This window comes from Ursus arctos, unplaced genomic scaffold (genome assembly GCF_023065955.2).
Source record: "Ursus arctos isolate Adak ecotype North America unplaced genomic scaffold, UrsArc2.0 scaffold_7, whole genome shotgun sequence".
In the NCBI taxonomy this organism is placed as follows: Eukaryota; Metazoa; Chordata; class Mammalia; order Carnivora; family Ursidae; genus Ursus; species Ursus arctos.
In genome coordinates this window covers 70,251,865-70,267,183 of record NW_026623089.1, presented here as the reverse complement: position 1 = coordinate 70,267,183, position 15,319 = coordinate 70,251,865, and the positions used below count along the sequence as shown (strand labels likewise).

Here is a 15,319-nt window from a genome sequence, read left to right as displayed (position 1 = left end):
TTCATGCATTTTCAAAGCATCTGAAATCTGCTTGGCCACCCAGACAGGTCTGTGTTAGTTATTTTGGTGAATTACGTGCACTGAAATCTGGGATTTGATGACCACACTGGATATTTGGCACCTATGGGAGAAAACCCTTACATGTCCTAACCTCCAGCCAACCCTGGTCAGCCATCCTGATAAATTGAATTGCCGCACAGGGGCTGCTTAGAACACAGCTGGAACCAGTTCAACCCATCAGAACTTAGGAGAAACAAGGTAGAACCCAAGGCCTCCTGGTAGAATGGACCACAAGAACACCTTCTAAAGGTGTTTGTTTGTTTGTTTGTTTATTTATTCGAGAGAGAGGGAGCACATGTGTGGGGTGGCAGGGGGAGAGGGAGAGAATCTCAAGAAGACTCCATGCTGATCACAGAGTCCAACACCAGGCTCAATCTCACGATCCTGACTGAGATCATGGCCTGAGCCACTTCAAAGAGTCAGCCACCCAACCAACGGAGCCACCCAGGCGCCCCTCACAATAACACCTTCTACCAGAATGAATCCCTGCGCCTTCTCTTGGGCTGAGATGACCTTCCAGGAAAAGAGGTTTTGCTTTATGTTGCTTTTGGTTTTCAAATGAAAATAAATATATATTTTCATTGCTCATAAGAATATTTCACATTTCTTGTAGATACTTTGATGAAGTATAGAAAATATGAGGAGGAAGGTAAAAATTACCCCGAAATCCAACTCTGCAGAGGTAAGCAGTGCTAACAATTGGATACATCTTCCAGGTGTCTCTTGTATGCACACACACACCATCGACACACAATTACCTATATGGGCTATGCATGTTTTGTCTCCTACATTCCATTTCTCAAAGTGCCCCATGCTAGTACTGTTCTATGGCTTTGGATATAGATTTCCAGCATGATTTTTAATGGCTGCACAGTATCTTATCCAACATACTATACCTCACGGGCTCAATCACGTCTAGGTTGTTCCAGTTGTGTGTGTGTGTGTGTGTGTGTGTGTGTGTGTGTGTATTATTTGCCACACTGTGGTGACTATCTTGTACTTACATTTTGTGCATTTTGCAGCTGATTCGGCTGAGGAGAAATTCCTAGTCTTGAAATTGAGGACTCAAAGGTTACTCATGAATAATGGCAATGCACAGGGTCAGATTGCCTCCAGAGAATGTGTAGTAACACTTTACGTGCACCGACAGCATAGGAGAGAGCCCCGTCCCCCTCTCTGGCCAACCCCGGCTGCTGGCATTGTCAATATTTAGAGTTTTGGTCAATCCAATAGGTTAAAGTGACGTAATGTTGTGGTGTTGATTTGCATTTCCTACATGAATTTTACTTCCGAATGGCACTGCCTGTGATTGAGCAGGGGAGAAATAATGACTTCATATCAGGTTCTCATTACTACGCGAGAACCTAAGCCTGGCGGGAGAGCAGACATCTATCATTCAGAGGAGCCAGGAGCCCAGCACGGAAGAGTTGGATCCTTCTTGAGGACCATAATCTTTCACTGATTTATTTACTCCTAGGCTCACTTGCAGCTACTTTTGGGCACCTGTTGAATGGCATCTGGGAGGCCCAGGGGCTTGGATGACAGGGAGGACATCTGGGCCGTCATTGCGAGGCTACGCGCAGGCAGAGAGCCGGCTCCCCGTGTCCCCGCTGGCGGCTTTGCTCTGGCCGTGTCCACTGATCACATCTCCCTTGGCCCCGAGTGGATCTTCCCATTTCTCTTCTCCCAGGATCGGAAGACATCAGCTTTCCTTTAGGTAATGCAACCAAGAAATCCGCTGGAAAGCTCAGAAACGCCTAGTGCTCGCTGCCTGTGACCTAGTGCAGGGGTGGATTGGACAGTGGAGGGCAGCCAGGGGGGCCGACGGTGGAGAAGTCGAGTGCCTGGAGTGGCAGGTCTGTCCGGCAGCCTCCGCTGTGGCCTCAGGCCAAGATGACCGGCTGGGGCGGGAGAGGGCTGTGGCGGAGAGTCGTTGCTTCTAGGTCTGGTGCTCAGCGGTTTCCTGCCTTGCTGAAGGGCCGTTGCTCGGTGGTGATGATTCATGGCATTTGGACAGTGTGGCTGTGTTCTGAACAGGGAAGTGAAAAATAGCACAGCCAAGGGCAGCACAGGACAGGATAGGGGCGGTCACAAGATGCGAAGCTTTACTTTGGAAAATGCAGGGGGGTGGGGGAGTCACGGTGAAGTCAGTCGTGGTGGCTCAGGCCGCGTGAGTGTGGCCCTGCTTGCTCTTCTTCGGGGCATCAGCTTTTCCGAGTGGCGGTCGCTAAGCTGCCCCTTGGAAGTGGCTGCTGGTCTTGGCCGAGCCGCCGTGGGTAGGAGGAAGTGGACGGGTGATTCAGTGAGTGTCAGCTTCCTCTCTGACTCAGGATTGGATCCGTTCCTTAGGGTGGTGCCAGGGGGCCCGTGTGGCTTTAGCAGGATTCTTTGAAATTGAAGTCAAAACGGAGGCTCTGCCCCTGGTGGTTGCTGGCCCTCCTTTGACCCTCTGGGATGAGTAAGGGGATTAAGCTGGATTCGTGGCCTCCCTCCCAGCTGGGTAAGCCCTTCTGACTCGAGGCCTCCCCGTGGCTCCAGCGGGTGAAGACCAGAGAAGTGCTGAGCTGAGGCCATCTCCTGGGTCTCGGCCCACATCGGGGGCTGCCTCGTGTTTGGGAGTTGTGTTTGGGGGAGCAGCTGGGTTCTGAGGGGCTCAGCCCCGGCAGGTGTTAGACTGATGGAAGGGGCAGTTGACCACCCGGCGCTGCCAGCTCTCCTGGAGTCCGTGTGTCCATTTAGCCCACGGTAGATGGGAGAGGGCCAGATGTGCAGCTGCTGCCTTCCCACGGGAAGAGTCGCGATTGGCTTTTGATTCCGGAGCACTGAGCTTTCCAAGGATCTGTCGTTAGGGAGCTGCCTAAACGGCTCTCACTGCTCTCACCTGAAACCTGTTCTAAGACACACTTCAATTATCCAGGTAATTGCCTCTGCCTGAGAGTCCATAATCATAAAAGCATTGGCTCAGTAAAGACTTAAAAATTCTCTCAGAATCGCCACAGGGGTTCTTATTCCAGTGCCCTGAGTCACCTTGGATGACAGTCTCTCCTTCCAGGTCAGTTCAGTCCACCTCTCTCCCCTCCATCCCCTCCTGTTTCCATGGCCGGAGCAGAGGTCAGCTGGTCTCACTCAGGCGGGATGGCCAGCATCCAGTCACCAGGGTATTTAATGAGGACTCTATTATTAGTCACACGCAAGAGAAGCGCAACTCAAAGCAGTTGGGTCTTCTAAAAAGGAGCTGTGTGTGACAACTGGAGATGGCAGGGGAGGGGCTCTGAGGACACCTGCAGCTGTGACCTGACCCTGCCAGGCGCGCTCTCTTTTCTCTCACATCATCTTCCAGCAAATATTGATTTTAATCTCTTTGATAAGCTTTCTCCTCATGGTAGAGAATGTGCACGATGGCAGTTTGCTCATCACACCTCACAGCCAGAGAGGGACTGAGAGTTCCAAAGTCCCTGAGAGAGGCCTCGATGGCCTTCAGTGGAGTCAGGTGACCGTCACTGGCTCAATCACTGTGGCCAGGGAAGGATCTCTCAGCAGATGGCTGCTGACATTTGGACCCTGTGACTGCAGGGAAGGGAGTATTTTCCAGAAGAAGGGGCTCCTGTCTTAGGCAGGCAACGATGGGCCCGCTACCCCTGGTGCTGAAGGCTCTTTCTGATGCCCAGGCTGAGGACTCAGGCCCTTGCTGCCTCCCCTCTGCCTCTCCCGGGCCAGGCAGTGAGGGACATGGCCCAGGGGAGGTGCCTCCTCTGTCCCCAGAGCCCACTGTTCTACTGCTCGAAGATTCATACGAGATGGGGGTTTTCTCAGCTATGTTTTTTTGGGGGGGATACATGTCTGGGGAGCAGCGGTATGACTTTCTGAGGAGATTGCCTTGGAGGATCTAAGCAATGAGAGAAGGCAGAACAAAGGGACCATTCTCAGAAGCATGGCAAAAATGAAACCAAATAAAAACCCCATAAAAATCCCTACTGGGGCAGAGGAAATACCAACTTGATGCTTTTGAGCCACATTCGGTAATAAAGGAAAGATTCAAGGATAGGCCGTTCTGACGTGACTCTGTTTGGGCTTGAGGGAGAATGTGCTGGAAGACAATGAAAGGGAGTCATCCAAGCCAGGGAGGTCTGTCGGTGCGTGCACTTGGGTGGCGTGTTGTTGCAGTTCAGGAACTGACCGATGACCAGGGTCACGGGGATTCTGAAAGAGACACCCGACAGGAACCGGATCAAAGTTTGTGCCCAGCCCGGGAGATCAGATGACCAGCAGCTGGCCTGCCCCCTGCTGTCTCCCATTGATGTGAGAGGGGCTCTGACCCCTATTTGGTCACAAAAATACCCGTTTGGAAATCTCTTTGAAGACCGATGAAGTAAATGCTCACAGCCCAGACAACAGTAACTGAGTGACGTAGGCCAAGCATTTGTAGTACGTGGAAGGATCGCGGATTATAAAGCTGACAGGCATCTCGCCTTTCTGTTCCTCTAATTTGGCTTCCTTGCTTCTGGTCGCAGTTTCGGGCACAGAGTGTCCTTCAGGGGATGGAGTTGAGGATGTGGGGACTCTCACTCTCACTTCATGGGTGTGACAATGTCCCAGGGAGAGAGCACCATCCTGTCACCACTGGCAGCTGGCCGCGGCCAGGGGCGGGTAGTCCTCGTGGCACGGCGAACCTTTGAAGTTGCTCGTGGGGTCTTTCCATCTGGTTTGTGGCCTCGGGCTGCTGTGACCCCCAGCGGGATGTCTCTCCAGGTCTCCCAGGACGCGGCAGGGTGAGGGTGAAGGGAAAGTCTGGTTTTCATCTGGGAGCACCGAGCCCCGTCTGCATGATGGCTCTGCTCTGTTTCTGCCAACTGGATGAGGGCTGCCGGCTCCTGTGGGCAGGGACGGGGCTGAGGGGGGGCTTGGCCACTTTGCTTCCCACGTTATTTCTGAGACCCCACTGGAGATGGAGGTGGGGGTGGGCTGCTAGCTCTGGACTCAGCTCTGCCTCTGTACTCAGCAGTTTTGATGTTTGCTCACTCAATTCATTCCTCATTGATCCATCCACTTACCCATTCACTGGGGCTGTCATCCAGTCATTCAGCCACTATGAGGCAGGTCTTCGTCTTATCTTTCATCTTTACTGCCTGGCACGGTGCCGAGCTCGCAGGAGGGACTCCACACATGTCCGTTCACTTCTCTTCCTGCTTCGCCTTTGTTATGGTTGAAGTTCTGTGTGTAAGTTCAGATTGTTCAAGTTCTAACCTCCGGGACCTCAGAATGTGACTGTGTTTGGGGATGGGGTCTTTGAAGAGCTAATTAAGTTAACATGAGGTCATTTTAAGTTAGAATGGGGCTCTACACCAATCCTTATAAGAAGAGGAGTTTAGGACCCAGGCATATACAAGGGACAGATGATGTGAAGACACAAGGAGAAGACCACCATCGACAAGCCAAGGAGAGAGGCCTGGGACAGACCCTTTACTCAAGAGGCCGCCAACCCTGCCAACACCTTGATCTTGGACTTCTGGCCTCCAGAGCTGGGGGGCAATGCATTTCTGTTGTTGAAGCCCCCAGTTCTGTGGTGCTTTGTTATGGCCGCCCTAGCGGATGAATACGGCCTTTCAGCAGGTTCGCTAAGCACGTAACCAAGAGCAAGGTGCTGTAGGAGGTCCAGAGACAACGTCAGGAAGCATGGCAAAGGGGCACATGGAGGGGCCCATCTCTAGTCACAATTTCTTCCCCCAACTCCTCTCTCCTCAGCCTCTCCTTACCTCTGCCCCCACTAGAAGGGGAAACAGGACGAAATGAAACAGAGGGCTCCCCATGAGATGCCACCCTACGGAAGCTCTGGAATGGAATGAAAACCCTTTCATACAGAGTCAGAAACACCATTTTTAAATTTTTTTTTTCCGGCTGTCCCTCTTCCCCCACAGTTCTTATGTAGCACATGTGTCTGTAAGCACATGGCCAGAATACACACATGGCCCAACAGAGCAGCCGTGTGTGTGCTGAGGAAGACTGAAAAGATCGGGAAGATGGTCCACAGCTTCTGGGGACACACGTGATTGTATGACGGGCAGCACATTCACCAGGGTGTTTCCCAGCACTGGCTTTATGGTGCTTGGTAGCTGGGAAGGGCTGCAGTGGACTCTCTCTATGGACCATGGCTTATATCCCTTGTTGCCCTTTGTGACTAAAGGTGATGCCAACGTTTGTTTCCATACAACTGTTACCAGGAGATTGTCCTTTGAATAGTGGCCCTGGACAGTGGCCGTGGGCTGTGATCCTTTTGCAGGAATCACGAGGTCATTCCATCGTGGAGTGATCTTGGGATCTCTGGGAACACCTCTGAGCCTTCAGATCTGCGGGGCTTCAGGACTTCTTAATAAAGAAGCCAGGTCCACTTGAAGATCTGCACAGTATGCAAGTCTTGATATTTTTTGTATTTCTATGGTGTCTGCCAATTTTCAGTCAAAGATATTTTCCACCATACAACTCAATTATAATCCTGTCCCCTGATGGGTGTCCTTTTGCAATCCTCACTTAGCTCATTGATTTTAAGGGGAACTGGGATTCCAGGAGCTTGTGTTGGCCAACCAGTCCCATGTTGCATAGTACTAGGCTCCCAAAGGACTTTGGTAAAGATATCACTGCCAGTGGGGTTGCAATCAGCTTCTGTGTGCATGCTAGGGAGTGAAGTTTGCACATCACGGTCAATCATACTGATAGTGGCATATTGTCATTTAATGTTGATGTTAAAACAAGCTTCCTATCTTTTCTACATACATACAAGTGAATGTGTTCTAGGGATGGTCTGAGGGCTAGCCCAGCAAGAGTGTTACAAAGCCACCATATGCTGGGCCACTCCCTGCCCCACTTCCTCTTGCAATGCCTTCCTTGGTTGGCCCTTCATTCCTCCCCTCTTCCCTACTCAATGAGACCTGAGGTGTGCCCATCTCTGGAGGTTATCTGCATTTTAAGTGAGTGACTCCTGAACACACACGCTTTCAAAACCCCCAGAATCCTCTTCCAATTCTTGAATAGAACCAAGAGTTTCTACCTTGGACTGGGTCTACTTTGCTTATTCAAAGGACCGAGCCAGTGGTTGGCCTGACTCTAAGTCCAGTAGGTATCCTCCTCCATTGGTGTGTTTGGTGTCACACAGGTGCCTTCTCCAGTCAAGGCCACAATGTGACCTTGCGGCGGGGGGAGGGGGGGGCGGTTATTATGTGCCTGCTGCAAGTGGAGACTGAGTTGGGCTCTTGGTGCTGTCTCTCGGCCACTGCCCCCTAGCCCTAGACCTCTATTTACTATCTAGCCGATAAAAAAAAGACAGCTCTAAATGCTTTCAAAGCCATGCCCTCTCCTCCCAGGCTTCGATTTCGTAAATGTTGGTTCCTCCAGAGAACTGACCAGAGCCTGCAACCATGCGTGTGCTTTTCAATAACCTGATGACTTCCAGTGCGCTCCAGCCAATGAGGATGGAGCAGTGACCCTTAGATAAAAGGCTTCATTTGGCATGACTCATCCTTGGAGACATCTAGCCTGCTTGGCCTGTGTTGTTAAGTGCCTGGTTCTGTAAATATTGACAGTTAGAAACCATCCCAGGAACTACCAAGCAGTGATCTGGAAGGTAATGTATTTGAGTATGATCAGTGATTAGGCAATGCCTGTCATTTGCTAAGATTCAGCCACTGATAAATATCACCCCATTATCTCTCTGCCTAATAGTGGCTCATTTGCTGGTGTGTGACTCATAGGTGTTATATTACGGGGTCTGATTCATCAAGGAAAGTTTGGTCTGCCACAATGGAGAATGACATCCAAGGCCACCTCGGTTTTTAGGATACTGGCTTCTTAACAAGCATTGCTTTGCCAAGAAGGAAAAGTTCAAAAGGAGTCCCTGTTGCTGAGAAACTTCAGGGGGTATGGAGGGGGTACGGAGGACCAAGAGCAGAACAGCACTTTTCACCCTTCAGAGCTGATGTGTTTAAAAAACCTACTTATCCACGTAGGCACACTTCCATTCCATTCACCTGTGGACACCCATGGCTCCACGGGTGGCGGTCTCTCTAGGTTCAGATCATCACTTTTGGACCTGTTGGCAGTGCTCTCAGATGAGGGACAAGGTTAAATCTCGGCTCAGGCAGAAACTGGTTTTATCTCTTACCCTCCCCTTCTCAGTACTTAAAATACGTTTATCAGCACCTGAGTGTCTATGATGCTTTCTGATGGGTTTGGCTGTTTGGTTTACTGAGCTTTATCACTGCGTAGGAACTTCCCGTTTGAATCATGGTCCTTTCGAATGGCCCTTGTTTGTTTCCTCCGTTTGTTCCAGGCTGAAGATCTGTCCTGCCCAGTCAGGTATGAGCTTTTCTATAGGTGGGCTTTGAACATGGGCCTTTGGCAGACTGGCATGCCAGCTAGAAGCGCTACCCTTGGCCGAAGGCGGGCGTGCGTGCACACAAGTGCACGTGCACACACAGCTGTAGCCCTCTGCACAATCACTTAACATCTACTGTGCTGTCCCGTAATGAGAGCCGAGCTCTGCGCGCGCTGACTGCATCGAGAAGCAGCACAACACGGTGAAGGGAGCATGCGTCGGGCAGCAGGCATGGAAGGCTGCATTATGTTGATGTAAGCCATCTCTTGGCCACTAACCGGCTGTGTGACTTTGGGCAAGTTACTTAACTGCTCTGAGCCTCAGATTGCTTACTTGTAAAGCGAGGGTCATAGTACCTACCTTTCAGGGCTAGAGGTGGGAGTCGAGATAACATATTTAAAACACATGGCTCATAAACACTGTCCAGTCAGCTGTAGCTGTTACGGTCTTTAGCACCAAGCCACTGTGAAAATGGCTGCACTGACAATTTTGGGGTGTTAGGGATTCAACTACCTATAGTAGGTCAGAAGTTTTATATGCCTCGTATCAGCCACTCCCGGAGGTGGTGTTGTCCTGATTTTACAGAGGAGGAGCCTGAGGCTCAGGGGTCCAGCTAGCCAGGTTGCGAACCAGGCATCTCTCGCTGTGGACAGCATGCACTGGCCATCACGCGTGCCACCGTCCAGGGACACCAGAGGTCCCGACTGGGTGTGTGTTTAGCAGAGGTTGGCAATTGCTGCGTCAGGAGGACCCCAGGGCATCTGCTTCATCTTTGCCCCCATCACATGAGCACAGACTGTTCTGGGTGTTGTTGGCCAAACAGCTTCGCAAAGTCCTTGCTTCACCACCTGGCAGTGGCTGTGTGTTCTGTCCTTTTGTTCAGGTAGACGACACATGCCGAGCTGCAGAGCCGTGTTCCGGAACCTGCTCATAGTCTCTACTTTTAAGGGAATGTTGATGGGTGGGTGATAGGAGTTCAGTCTGTTGGGAGGTGTGTGGGTGGGGACGGGGAGAGAGGTCTAGGGAGCCTGAATAGTGGGAAGGAAGTTCAGGTTGACAGCCATTCCCCTCTGTCCTGGTGACCAGAAGGAAACAGACTGTTCAAGCAGGAGCTCCTCCTCCGAGTGCCCTCCCAGTGGCCCCAACCCACTGCTCCCAGGGCAGTGTTTTACATGAGGCAGCAAGATTTAACATTATGCCCTCACAGGAGTGCGTTATTAAATGCGTATCTGTGGCATCAGGGCTATGTGTCTGAAAGAATGGGGAGGAATTCAGGAGAGTGACGTGCAGACCAGGAAGGAGAGAGAGTTCCTCTGAAGTGGCCGGAAATGAGTAAGGGGTGTTTCCGGGAGAGGCAATGTGAGGTGGAAAAAAGGATTCCTGCCACGACTTTGAAAGGAGAGCATGCTTGCACTTGATAAGCCCGAGCTTCCAGACACAAACACTTCAACTGGCTGAGGCCTGTGCTTCTCGCTCCTCCCTTGGAGGGGAGAAAGGCCCTCAGAGGCCCACCGAGAAAAGGCCCCTTGGCATCACTTTTGCTAACCTGAGTTCCTGAATGTCCCAGGAGGTTGGACTGTGCTTCCCCGAGAGCCCAGAGTTTCCCCGGCGAGGCTGGGGCCAGCGGTGTTTCCAGAGGGAGCACAGGCGAGGCTCACAAGGCTTCCCTGAAGCATCCGGTGTTTCCGAAGGGAGGAGGGAGCAGTAGAGCAGAGGCAGGCAGGCCAGCTTTTGCTGCCTGGAGATGAGACCTCATTCTTCCGTTAGGGGTCTGTCCCCAGTACGTTCAAAGTGTCCCTTCTCTGCAGTGACCAATGGGGGCAAGGCTGGGTAGGGAGGACTGTAAAAGGACCCACTCTTACCAACTTTGAGGCTATGCATGGGTTGCTCTTGATTGAATACATCTGCTTCGAGGTGTCCTAAATTCCTTCGGGTCCCGGATCCTCTTCCTTGGAACCCCGAAGAGCCGACGCACCTTCAAGTGCGTTCCCAGCTCCCCAGGGTGCCGCGAGATCTAAACAAGATGGTGCTGTATAAGACATGTGCGGGGTCCGGCACATGGACTGTGTTTAATACATGTCCCCTAATGTCGTTGTTGTCACTTATCGTTACGTCAGACTCCTGCTTTGCGTTTACACTTCAGAGGTCTGTTCTCCCTCAAACCAAATGGTTCTTTCCAGCGCCACGTCCCCACCCCATCCTCCTCCCCTCCCAGGAAGTTTGGGCTCCTTTTCTCTTTGTGTTCTAAACAGATTAATTTCTCTTAGTCGTCCACTTGCTTATTCATCCGTCCTCCCAACACTTACGCTAAAGATCTAGCCTGGGCTCTTGCTGAAGCAAGAGTGAAGGGCACTCCCATACACCCCCCCCCCAATATATTCATGAAATAATCTTTTTCAGGTTCCAGGTCTAATTACTGAATAGATTCGTGTGATCTCACTTGCTTTTCTTGTATGCGCATTTTTTCATTACCGGTGTGTTTTTCATGGAACTTCATGCCTGCAGAGAGCATTTGGAGGCTCTGGTTTAGAAAATGTGAACTGTTCTAAGGTCCTCTGAGGCCCTTGCTGTCCAGATCAGAGAAGAGAGGAGGGAGGAGCCACCACGTGCCCGAGGGAGAAAATCAGGCCCATATGTACCCGGGGGCCTGCTCCCTACTCTGCACTACTTGGAACCACTTTCCATCATGTGAGGTCTGGGACAGATTTCTCCTTTCAGAGAGATGCCTGGGCAAAATGACAGAGTCGGGTCATTCTGGAAACCAAATCATCTTGCTGAGGCTATATGGCAGTGAAGAGCCACATGGAGATCTCCCCACTCCACCCAGCACTCACTATGTGGCCGCCCACAGGACCCTGCCGTGGCGTGGCCATGCCACCTTTGTCAAAACAACGGGGTGGGCAAAAACCTTTTAAGGGGGAAACAAAGATAATGCAGGGTCAAGGTACAGATGCTTACTTAGCCCTGGAGCCCTTGTTCTACATGGTTCTGTGTTGACACGAGGGCAGCTATTCTGTCTTTAATGAATACAGGAAGAACAGCTTCGGTGGCAGAGATCTGGGGGAAGCCAGGAGAAGGTGCACAGCAGTCCAGGCTGGGTTCCCCGGATGTAGTAGCAGGGGCGCAGGACACTCCCTCCCCGGGATTCTATTTCAGGCTGGCTGGAGACAACAATGTGTTCTTTGCCACAGGAAGAATGCTCCCTCAGACAGAACTGCTAATCGGGCAAGATGAAGGGCTGCGGAATGTCGAGCCAGTGGTGGTTACTGTTTGCTTTCCAGCAGGCGCTTTCTCTCTTCCTTCACTGAGTCACGTGTATTTTTGGTTGCTCATTTAGATGGTGGCTGGATAGCCCCCTCCTCCATAGCCTTCCTTTTTTTTTTTTTTTTTTTTTTTTGAAAATGTGGGAATTATCTGAGCCTGTGAGCTATCTCGCAGAACCATGAGCAATTTTCCAGAGCTACCCTATGTCATCTGTCTCCCTGGCAGAAAGAAGGAAGGCGGGAGGAAGAAGAGGAGGGTGTGGACAGGGAAAGGAGAGAGGAGGGAAAGAAGGGTAAAGGGGGAGAGAAACATCTTGCTGACGTCAAAGAAGACCACACTGTACAGGATAACATTACTCAGTACCTCAACCACCCACTCCCTCTAATTTACTAGAAACCAAACAGCCTGTTTTGAAACCTGTAGCCTGCAGTCTGTTATTCTGTTTTGTTTTTCTGCTATTCTCTCTGGACCAAAAGGACCATTAATTGTTGGGAGTTTGAAAGCTACCTGATTCCCTGAAACAGAGGGGATTTCCAGGAGTAATAATTCAGCCCGTGCTTGTGTAGGGCGCTGCAGCTAGAGTAAATTGATCCAGCTGCTCGCAAGCTGATGGAAAAGTGCCCGGGGGAGAGCACGGCATCTGCAGCTGGGGCCGCTGCTGGCTCTGTCACGTGACCCGCCCCAGCCCCGCCCCCTGCGCGCGCCCGCGCCCCCAGCCCGGCGCGCCCCCTGCTCTGCCCGCCCCGCCGCCGCAGCCCTTCCAGCCCGCGCTGACTGCCCTTCCACCGCAGGTGTGGCAACCTCTTTCTTGGGAAATGCAGGACACCGAGCATGATGGGGGGCGGCCCCATTGCCTAAGCTCGCTCAAGAGAGTCGCCCTTTTGGTGTTTTGGCGGGGTTTGATCGTGTTTCCCAGAAGCCTCCCCTGGTTCTGTTGTCTGGACACCCGGGGCCTCTTTACAAATAAAATCGGAGCTGGCGGCGGTAACCTGTACGTAACCAGAGGCGAAAGAGATACTGCTTCCACTACCCAGATGGTAGAGTTCAATCTGTTTTCTGGCCAAGGCCGCACAGTTAATTTTTATCCTAGTAAAAAATAATAAACACGGCATTAGCAACTAAATGTTTATCAATTTGCAGTTCATTTCCAGCCAGATCATTTCACTCCGGCATGTTTTTACTGCTAGCGGATGCACTAGAGTGCTTTTCATGAAACCATATGTGACTATTTAAGTCCTAGCCTGCGTAGCATTTATATGGTGCTTTTCACCTTAATTGGATAATATTATTTGGCTATTTCAGGCATGGTCCTCAAATATTGCATTTTAATGATGAAGAAACTGCAGTGAAGAAGGTTGAATGAGTGGCCGGGGATCACCCCGCAGTTCGGGGATGACGCTAAACGAGGATCTCTGAGTCTTTGTTTGGCTTTCAGGTCCAGCACAGACCTGCGTGTGCCGGACCGTGTACCTGAGCAGGGCTGTCTTGGTGGCTTTTTTCCCCCCTCATCTTACCGGAAGTTAATACCAGAGAGGTGGCAGAGGAGAACGAACACAAGGGGTTAGGAACTCTGAATAGGAAGATGTCCTATCAGGGGAGATGAGCAATGGGAGTAGGACTGACGGTCGAGTCCATTCAGCTGCCCAGCCAGCCAACCCGGTCTGCAAACACTTTGGCTCGTTGTGTTGTCTTAGTGGACTTACACCATTGGGTTGTGTCATCCACTGTTTACCACCAGACTGTTAGAGTCAGAAACGATTCAGTGATCACAAAATGCAGGCATGGCTATGCTGTGAATCACGCAGGCACCCAACCCTCCTCCCAGCTTCCTGGTTCTTCTTCGTTTGAGTGTGTCAGAGAGACCTTGATGTTGCCACACTCTTCAGGGTGGATCTGCGGTGACTACTTGGGGAAAGGGAGAGCAGAAAGAGCTTGCAGAGTCAGCAGTGTAGGTCAGAGTATGTGGAATGCATGTTCCATCTGTATCTCCTCGGGACAATAGCTCACTTTCTTGAAGCCTCAGATTTTCCCCTGTAAAATTGAGGGGACAGCAGGTCTTCTCTCAGAGGGCTGGCGTGCACATAAGGGGCATGTGTACTCAGGGCTTGGCAGAGTGCTTGGAATTTAGGAGACACTCAAGAAATGCTCTTGGTAAGAAGGGTGGGCTTGACAGGGGCTGGTGGGCAATGGGTTGAAGATACCATATTTGCAACTCCAAATATGAGGCCATGCCCCATTTCCCAATGAGCCGGTTACAAAAGTATTGTGAGCGTCTGTGTGTTTTTCTTGGTCAGCTTGAATATACACGCTTTTAATGATGCAAGTGAAGTAGTCAGATTTCTAGTTATAAAATTTATTGAGTTAATTACATGCGTTTATAAAATTATACGCATATACTCATTTAGAAATGTTGCCTTTTTTTTTTTTTTTACTTATTGTTCAGACTGTTCATCATCAGCTGTTTTTGTCGTCACTGGAGCTCCTTTCTGAGAGATGTCACTCAGTCTTCCAGAACACACCATCCTGATACTGCTCGAATATCTTTGGGATTTAGTACTTTTTGAGTCTGTGTGTCGTGGTCACTGGAAGTGTTAGCTCAAGCTCAATATCCACTCACGATTTGTGATCTCCATAAAGTTAACTTCTTCTTGTACTGCTTTTAAATGTGATTTTAATGAGGTTAGGGCTACCTAAGGAAATGTACATGCATTTTAACGATGCATAGTAACATCTGAGGGGGCGAAATGACACGGGGTCTGGGATTTTCTTTAAGATAGTTCAGCAAAGAGGGGTGCCTGGCTCAGTAGGTGGACCATGGGACTCTTGATCTCGGGGTTGTAGGTTCGAGCCCCACATGGGGTATAGAGATTACTTACAAATAAAATCTTAAAAAAAAAGATAGTTCAGCAAAGAGAAAAAGGCAAAAGACAAAAAAGGAACAAGTGGATCAAATTTGGAAAAATCTAGGTTCTTATTAATCCAGGTGAAGGGCATTATGGAACTTCATCTTACTATATGCTCTTCGGATAGGTTGGAAAATTTTCATAATAAAACTTCTTTTTCAATGAGCTTTAAAAGACTTGCTGACAATATCTAATCCTTGCAGGAATAACTAGAAAAACTTTGAAATATTTTTTATTAAAAAACAAAAACGAAACCAAATCATTCTTCCAGGCAACCTCTCTGATCATCCCGGACTAGCACTGATGGAATTCCCTTCAGGGTATTTTGTTATTTAAAATAAAGAAATGGAGTGAGATTCACTTGATAATATGAGGATCTTTTAATAGACACAAATGTAAGGTGACATCTCATATTTGTCCTGTACGTGTTATTTTCCTCTGTGCTTTGTTGTGCCGAGTGGATGGGGTTGGTAATGGCCCCAAACGGAGAACTGTAAGTGATGGGAAGACTTGCTGCAGGGTCCTTTGTCAAAGTACCTATTACCTAGTGCCCTTGTTGGCATCTGAGCTGGAAGGCACAGGATCGCAGGGGACATGCAGTTCTGGAAGTGGGCCTGGTGGCACAGGCCTGGGGATGGGGTGTCAGTGATGGCGCAAAAGGGGAGAGGCAACATTTCTTCGTTGGGCAATGCTTATCCCCCGGAGAGAGTGCACAGAGCTGTGGTCT

The 15,319-nt window shown here is 50.3% G+C and overlaps 1 long non-coding RNA gene across 1 annotated transcript in view; it reads left to right on the top strand.

Moving 5' to 3' along the window:
• The window catches only part of LOC113259011 (uncharacterized), a 191,077-nt gene that overhangs the window by 39,576 nt on the left and 136,182 nt on the right, over positions 1–15,319 (top strand). Inside the window, exon 2 of the long non-coding RNA XR_008958094.1 lies at positions 674–1,777. This is a non-coding gene — a long non-coding RNA (uncharacterized LOC113259011). The remainder of the gene's footprint in view (positions 1–673; positions 1,778–15,319) is intronic.